Source organism: Echeneis naucrates, chromosome 23 (assembly GCF_900963305.1).
Source record: "Echeneis naucrates chromosome 23, fEcheNa1.1, whole genome shotgun sequence".
Classification (NCBI taxonomy): Eukaryota; Metazoa; Chordata; class Actinopteri; order Carangiformes; family Echeneidae; genus Echeneis; species Echeneis naucrates.
In genome coordinates this window covers 8,264,954-8,273,709 of record NC_042533.1, presented here as the reverse complement: position 1 = coordinate 8,273,709, position 8,756 = coordinate 8,264,954, and positions in this window count along the sequence as shown.

Sequence of the window (8,756 nt, the reverse complement as noted above, 5' to 3'; positions counted from 1 at the left end):
TTTGTGCCCAAGTTCATCATTTAAAACAAAACTTAAAAAATAATCAAATTCCTGACAGACAGCATATGCTAATGAAACAATATTTAGAACTTCTAGAGGATTGCGTATAAATTTACCAAACAGTTGTTTGCCAGTCGTGCAGGTATAAGAAAGTGTTTCTGTTGCATTCGGCGTGTAGTTGTCGCCATGGTTTACTCTCACAGTCCAATGGCAGCTACCTTCTGTGTGCTGTGCAGTGATATTCAACAAGTCTTGTCCCCGTTTTGATCATATTTACTTTATGAAGTTTACTTTAATCAAGAGAGACCTGGTTTTTCATCTGCCCGTGTACACAATTCTAATAGCATCCAGGTTTCTGGTTGTGTGGACGTTTCTGCCTTCACGTCTAACTCCCTCAGATGGAGAATATTCAACACCTGGATAAATTGTTTACACGACGGAGGATACATCTTTCTGTTCTCCTTGTCGTATATACAGGTTTCTCATAACTGGAATAAGATGTTTACATGCTGCAGGTGGGGTACATTCATTATACACTTTTGTGTTATTCTGCTGTAGTATTATAAATAACGGAAAACTTGCATATTAACAATGAAGGTATGCATCTTACTAATGATGTGTTTTTAATGTTTCATGCAGAAGTTGTATTCTTTTGTCTTACTCTAAGCTTTTCTTCTATATACAGTAGTTTATATTAGAGATTTTTGAACAAACGTCTGGTGTTCATTAGTTATCTCATCCTCTCCTGCAACTCCTATAACTAAAAAATGCGGTTTCTTCAGCAGCACAGGAGCAGATTTAACGCCATATTCTCCAGTTGCCTCAACAAAGAACACCTTGCATTATCATACAGTTTCACAAGTCAATATGACTGACAGCTCATCTTTCAGTCAACCAATAACAACTCCACAGACTAAGAGCAGAACTTGTCAAGCAGTGATTAGTGAGTAGAGAGGTGCCAGTTTACTGTAATGAGCTGTGGCTAATGGTAAAGTGTGTCAGTGATGTAACGCTACACCTGTCTGCGCTCTCCTGGGGCTGCTGCTGGGGGTAGAATAACACACTCACAGGTGGGCTCCGATGTGGGTTTTTATGTGTGTGTGTGTGTGTGTGCACAAGAAAAAGCGAGACAGCTATAGAGGGGCAAAGAACTATTCAGAAAGCCATTTTCACTCATCCACACTGCATCTCCTAACAAATGTATCTGTAAATAAAAGATGCCACCCTTGGGAGCCCATATGTTGTTTACGAGCTTGTCCCTGCAAGTCAAGGAACACAAAATTTGTGTCATAATGATTACATCTTATTGCATCATTTCACCTCTCTCAGTATCTAAAATTGTTTGCATATGTGGTGCGGACAAACGCTTCCACCTCTGTGATTTACCACAGATGAGCAATAAAGCCGTACTGTGAGTGAACGCTTCACTCTTTTTGGCAACAAATAGAAAGCCGTGGAGAGTGACCTTGTGACCTGTACGTTACAGGAGAGTTTGTTCACCTTCTCTGCATGTGAAAACATTTATTATGATTTAGAGCATCTAAAGTGGTGTTTACCAACGTCGAAAGTGACCTCAAGGGTAATCAGTGCAGGCCTCACAATTTTCAGATCATGACTATCTGATTTTGCGCAGACGCTCTTCATTTGAGATAAATCCACTCCCTCCACCTGATTAGTGCTGCTGCTCGCCATGCTACATTAAAGTCCAATGAGGCATTTAGCCACCAGAGTGGTGCCAAAGCCATACAGTGCTGTGCTGCGCTAACCAGCTGTGCTCCGATCGGCTGATATTTACAACTTGCCCGAACAGCAGAGAGTTGGGCACAATCATTGATTCCTTAAGTTATCACAACTTTACATCACTAATAGGGGCTTTTAATGTAATCCACGAATGCTGACGTATGCATGCAGGCGCACAAATGCAAACATGTATACACGGACTGATGCATGTGGCGCACCACCATAGACTTCTGCCGCGAAGCACAACACTCACTCCTGAAGTATGTAAACAAAGTGATCACCAGGAGGCTTCATGCTGTCTTCAGTCAAGGTTATTTGTTTCGCTGATTGTTCTCTGCCTGTTGAGACCCAGTGTTTGAGTGTGTTTGAACTCATGGAACCCGATGAAGGAGAAATTATTATACACAAAGAAGAGAGAGAAATACACAAACTCACCAACACCAGGATGAGGACAGAACTGCTCCATCCTGATTCTAACTTCAATCAAAGTAACTTCTGTGTTTGCAGTGTACCTGGTTTCTTCCTTGTCTGGATCCCTGTGTTGTGCGAGCATCCGTGTGTGTGTGTGTGTTTTAATGACTGGGTGCCATGGCTGCCTGCTGTGTTCTTGTGAGCAATGACTCACAGTCACTGACGCACCAGGCTGCTGCCTTGGCATCAAACACATTGAGCCACTGTGGCAGCCAACTCCCAGAGAGTCTCCGTGTGTGTTTGTTTGCGTGCGTGAGCGGTATAACGGAGTGAAAGAGGAGAAAAGAATTGAGGCAACACTACGCTAATGAAAAATAAATTATTGCTAAAGCAATCTGATAACTGTGCTTTTTAGGGAACCTTTTAAACTGTTTAAATGAATATAACCATCTGCATGCAGCAGCAGGAAGACAGGAATTGAGATAAAACCTGCTGCTGAGATCAATGAGTCCCGGAGGACTGGAGCCATCAGAAGATGCCCCTGTGGATATTCTCTTAATTTTGTCCCTAATGCTAATCAATCCCCTGAATCCTTTGGTTTATGTCTAATTTGGTTCATTTTCCCGCATGGTCTTTGTTGTTTGGCTCACAATGAGTATACAATTTGGGGACTTTGCTTTATGCAAACCCTAACCCTAGCCCTTCCTTACACACAAACGGTTGTTGCTGTTTAGGCATATTTTTTTTCATATCTCAGCTTTAGCATATAAAACAACAGCCTGAAGGACAGCTTGAAAAAAAGGGGGCCCAAGCTGGTTCAGTGCAGCAGCAGGACTTAATGATTAATTTACTATCAGATGACGAACCTACAGATCTACCAACCTACTCACAGATTACACAAACACACTCAGGATGGTAATGAAGAAATGGTGTTGTCTGCAGTTGATTAATTGGTTCTTCTGCATCGGCAGATTTTGTGTGTACGTGTGACCAAAAGCACAGTTGCAAAGTTTTGTCATGCATGTAAAGACTCACACGGATTTTCAATCACGATGCAGGTGACCTGCAAAGATATGAAAAGTAAATGAAATTTATTATTTGCTGAACAAGCTGTGCTAGCAAGCAATTGGTGCTAATAGAAAGTAATGTCATCCACATGAATACATGGAAGATGACGGTTGGCTCTGAAGGCTGGACGTTTGGAAATGAAAAAAGCATGCTGCAGAATACTTTGGATAAAGTGCTATCGCATCACATTAGCTGGCTACCTCAAAAGCCTTTGGAAATCAGCATGCTGTACAAAGTGCTGCATGTAAACATGAAAAACCTGTAACTATGAACTAGTGTATCACTGCTGACAAAATGTCAGTACTGATCCATGAGGTAAATGAATGCATCTGAAATGAAAACAGGAGGAGGAGACAGGTCAGGTGGGATGATGCAAAAAATGCTGCTTCTTAAACATACAGTGCTTTCATTTTGACCTGCCAAAGTCACCAGAGAGGTCAGCACCAATTTAAAGCTTTGGTAGGTGAAGGTGAAGCTGGAATGAATGAATGAAAGGCTTAGATGCAGAGAAAATAGAGAAGGGAGTCAGAGGGGAAAAGAAACCTGTGTGTATGTGTGTGACACCCAGAAAGAGAGAAAGTGAGACAGAAAACCAGAATTCAGTCTTGGGCTGGTGAAGTTTGTTTGTTGCAAAATACAGAAACCCTGATGAGATTGAGTCTGGTCAAAATGTACATCTACAAGCATGTGTGCCTTCTCAAGCTGCTAGCATTCTGCATTTGCATGGACACACACACACACACACACACACACACACACACACAGACACTTACTCACCTTGCACAACCAATGTTCCTTGATTTCTAATGAAAGCTTTTATTATGTGTACTGTATACGGCCACTACTTAGAGCGTCTCGCAGACTAATGATACCTATTTCCACCACTCTAAACTCTGACACCAAAGGCTCTGGTTGTAAATCACTCGCTACTCATTGCGCTAATTAATAAAGTCGTGCCAGACTCAGTGACTCTGGGGAAGTGTAATAATGTTCAGAGAAAAACTTTCAAAGTCAAACTTGATTATTAAAACAAATCAACAAAGCGGTTTATTTTTGTTAACTCAGCAGCAGAGCTTGGGAGGTATTTTAAATGTGTTTATGCATGTGGATGTGTGTGTCTGTGGCCTGCAGGGTGCAGGTCTTCATGCCTCTCAGTGAGAATGTAGCCTTGTTGCTGAGGTCAAAGTGTGATGACCTCCAGGCTGTCAGTGAGTCAAAGGTCATCTATTCTCAAGAGAACCACTGGCGACAACCCAGATCTACAGGCTTGACTCAACGATTTGAAAACTACATCGAACTTGACAGCCCAGCCGAAGAAGAAGAGGAAGAAAAAGAATCTCATTCATCCCAGCAGATTTAATATTTGTATAAATCGCATCATGAAGGATGAGGTCTGATGAATATTTAGCTCTGGACCTTAAGATGGACTTTTGCCTTCTTTACAACTCGCCAGACTCATTTAGCTCGCTATTAGCCTGGAGACACAACACAAAGTGACCTCAGTTCAACACAACCAAAACAAAGACATTCACAAGGTCGCGTATGTTAAATTAAACGATTTTGAGATGTTTTCGAGCCAAACAGAAAATGTACAGAGGCAGCAGTTCTCAGAAACCGAAGAGATTCCATTTCATTCCAAATCTTGCTGTAATCGTGAAGATTTTCATTTTTCATATGTTCTATAATCAGACAAATCTGCAAATATCATTCAATAATTCTCTCTAAATATAAATGTGTTTATTTGTGCTGGCCGACTCAGTGAATACATATAATCCAACATTAGTTCACCACATTCATGTTAGCCTCAGTGTTTACTGCTCTTTGTGTGTTATTATTTACTGCAATCAAAACTTTTCCCATTGCAACACAGAGTTGCTTTTATTGTTAGGAAGCCACTGGAAACATTATCTTATTACAAATATAATGAGAAATGTCCTGATCCACCTAATTTGTTAAAGACAACAATCGCGTTTTGTCTTCTTGAAAGAGCTTAAAGTAAAGTCTTAAAGTTTGTTTGACTGCAAAGTCAGAAGACAACCAGTTTAAACATCACAAAGTGCCATACTGAGATAAAACATAATGGACTAATTTTGAATGACCTTCAAATGTCAAAATGCAGAAACACGAAGGGCTACTTTGCCATTGTGTGCAAATTTCATTTGGAATTGCCCTTTTACAAAAGTCAATCTAATTAAACACAATTTAAAGTGCTTTGTCTGAGCCTAAAAATAGGTTGGCTGTTGGTGTGATGGATGTGCATTTCCTGCCAACCATCTCCCAGTCCAACACAAAACCATACATCATGTTTGATTATGTCTCACTTTCTGTCCCCTGCAACTGTGTCACCTCCTCTCGTTAAACTGATTGCCGCCAAGAAGTGTCACAAGTAAGAAGCAGCTTTTAAAGTCACATTTTTGTGCCGACCAACCGGCTGGTAATCACATCACAGCCTTCTAGTGTTGTTACTGAGCTCCGTCCAAATGCAGTTTTCAAGGCAACCTGAAAAAGATTTTATGCACAGCTAATCTTGTCATTTTGAATAAAAAGACAAGGTATTGGTCTGTAATTGACTGCAACAGTCTGCACATGAACCAAGACCACCTAGGAGTTGTTTTTGAGTAGATCTTTGCTGCAGTCATCCAAGTAGAATAAAGACACTATTCACTGACTTACTGGCGCGATTACTGTTGACTTAGGCAGAGGGGGAAGAAAACATGAAAACATTTACTGATTTAGACTGCTTGAGAACCTCACTGCCCTGGCTAAAGTAATTTCAATGTGAGCCCTGAGTAATTTATGTAAAAGCATAATACAATTTATGAATACTCTCAATTTTAGGATTAATTAGATCAAATACGCTCATGTATAAACCATCCTTTTATAAACCTAAGACATGAAGAATGATGATGTCTGCCTGGGAGCTGTAATCCTCTTCTCTTTGACCCCTCCGCTGTATTATGTGATCTTTTAAATGTGTGTAAACCGCTTCAGTTTGCACCCTTGCACTCTCTGATCCTTTGTTTACTGCAGATCATCACTTAATGCTCGACTGTGTCTACAGAAAGCCCGTGCTTGTTACTCACACGCCATTGATTCACGTTGAAACCCAAAGTTGGGTCAAGCATACAGACACAGAGCAGTGTGGCCACTCAGGCCCTGGGGGCGGGGAAGCATCTTAGTCATACCGTGTTCTCAGAATATTTAAGTTCAATTAGACCTGTGCCAAAATATTCAGAACAAAAGCAAAACTGTGAGAATTTGACTGAAGTGTTCATTTTGGGGGTTATAGTGTTAAGTATTTAAAAAAACAAAGAAAGAAGTATAAAGTTTCAAATGTTGGTGGAACATGAAAAAGTCTGATGAACTGATGAACACAGCTAAGTTAGCTTAGCAAGATATGTACAACTGAATTTGTCGTTGGACAGACCAAAAAGATAAGCTGCCTTTGCCTCATGCTGGCGTGCATTGTGTCCAATGGTAAACTAATTATGAGAAAAAAGAAAAATCTAAGGAAGTTCAAGTGAGCGTGCCACATCGTAAACTGTCCAACTGTGTAAACTGTCGTGTGAGTCACTAACAAAGTGTCAGTGATGAAATCCAGTAACCCACTTCACCACAGACAGACGAAGAGGTCACTCACAAAAGGGGGCTAAATCATGCTAGCTTGATTAACCTGGTTTGCTTGAGTGATCACGAGTGTCTGTGCATGTGTGCACACACAAACACGCACACACATACATATGCATGTGCTTTCTGGTTGGGAATAGTATATGCTGTCTTTTGTGTGCACAAATGTGTGTGTGTGTGTGTGTGTGTGCATGTGGCCACTGTTGCAGCAGCCGTAGACCTTCTGGTGGAGTGCCCCCCCTGCAGCTCAACCACATTTAGAGGGTCATGGTAAGTGATGTAGTTTAAGTTTGGCCCAGTTCGAAGAAAGTAATCTCGATCTTGAACTTTGAGATCATTAATACAAAGACTGATGCTCAGAATTTGGCAGAGTCCCAGGATTAGTCAGACCTTTGTTTTATAATCTGTGCCTTCAGGATTATGGGTGACACATGTTCATTATATGGATTTACTATATGTTGAGTGATTATTTGGCAGGAACATGCAAAGACTTAAATTGTTATGATGTTATAATTATTCATTGCGCAAACAGATGTGTCCACAACTTTCCCACCAGTGAAATGGGTCACCACCACGTCGGTTGGCAACCATAGAAATAAGATATTGCATGTTTCCTCACTGCATTTACAAGCACTTAAGGAATTAAAAGGACGATGACACGTGATTTTGGAAAAGGGTCTGATCTGTTTACATGAGCATGACTTAAACAACGTGTCAGTCGACGAGAGCCATTTTAGAGATGTTGAATGACGACTAAGTCACATTTTCCATAAAAGATTACCCTTCTCACGTTGACAGGACAGAATTTTTTCAAAGACAGCAATCTTTTTACATATTCTTGACAGGACTAATACAAGTCATCTTGGAAGGCAAAGACAAACAACCTATTGTGTTGTCCACAGGACTTGGTGATCATGAATGGGTCTTTATTTGTTTTTGTGTTTATTTTCCACTTCCATGCTGTTGAGAGCTTTTTACATTGGCATCAGTTTCTGTCAACACAATATGACTTCATCCAGTCATGTCTGTACAGATCAGCTAAGCCCGTAGTACCATCATTACAGCTGAAAGTCCAATCAATCCGAGCAGATGATGGCAACAAAATGACATGTTGTCTCTCACACACAACAGATTGATACTAAATCCTTCTTTGTTTCTGTTCAACACAAATAAAGCCAATATTAGTAGGTACATGCAGACTAAGAGTCAATATGGTGTGTGTATTGCATCAATGATACACACCACACCCTGTTATTATAGTCTTGCCGTGCCCAGTTACAGTTGTTTTATGGCGAGATATTCACCTTTTGAATAATTAAAATATCAATATCACACCGGGGTGTTCCTTTCGTCTACTAATTGTTAGTCTGCAGTGAAGAAGGACAGATCAGTGAATAAATGACCTAAATATAACAGATTTTTCGCCCGTATTTTAAAAGGTTCTTTTTGGCCTCTCTGTATTTGGAAATGCCAAACTATTCTCACATTCCCAGCAAAACTGAAGTATGAACCAAGCCTAAATATAAGTGTTTTACTTTTAAGTCCTGTCGATGTTTTTGTTATCCATTAGACGTGAATAGAGACGGATATATAAATCACTGCATCCGCGTCACAGTCCAGTGAGTTTTTAATCTGACCTTTTTAATATGCATGACCTTATTGGCACTTCAATGCCAAAATCTACACAGTTTCTGCACCACACTTTACTCAGTGAGACATCAAGCTGCTTCGCTTTTTGCTGTGCCCTTTCTGTACCACTCCACGCAGGTTCTCACTTTATACAGGAAAACACCTTACATCTCACAGACACACAGACAGACTGACAGCTGTGTCTCAACTCACTCATCCCGAAGCAAAAAGCCCACTAGTCTCAGCCCGTAACTGTCAAACTGCAGCTTCACTCTCAACCC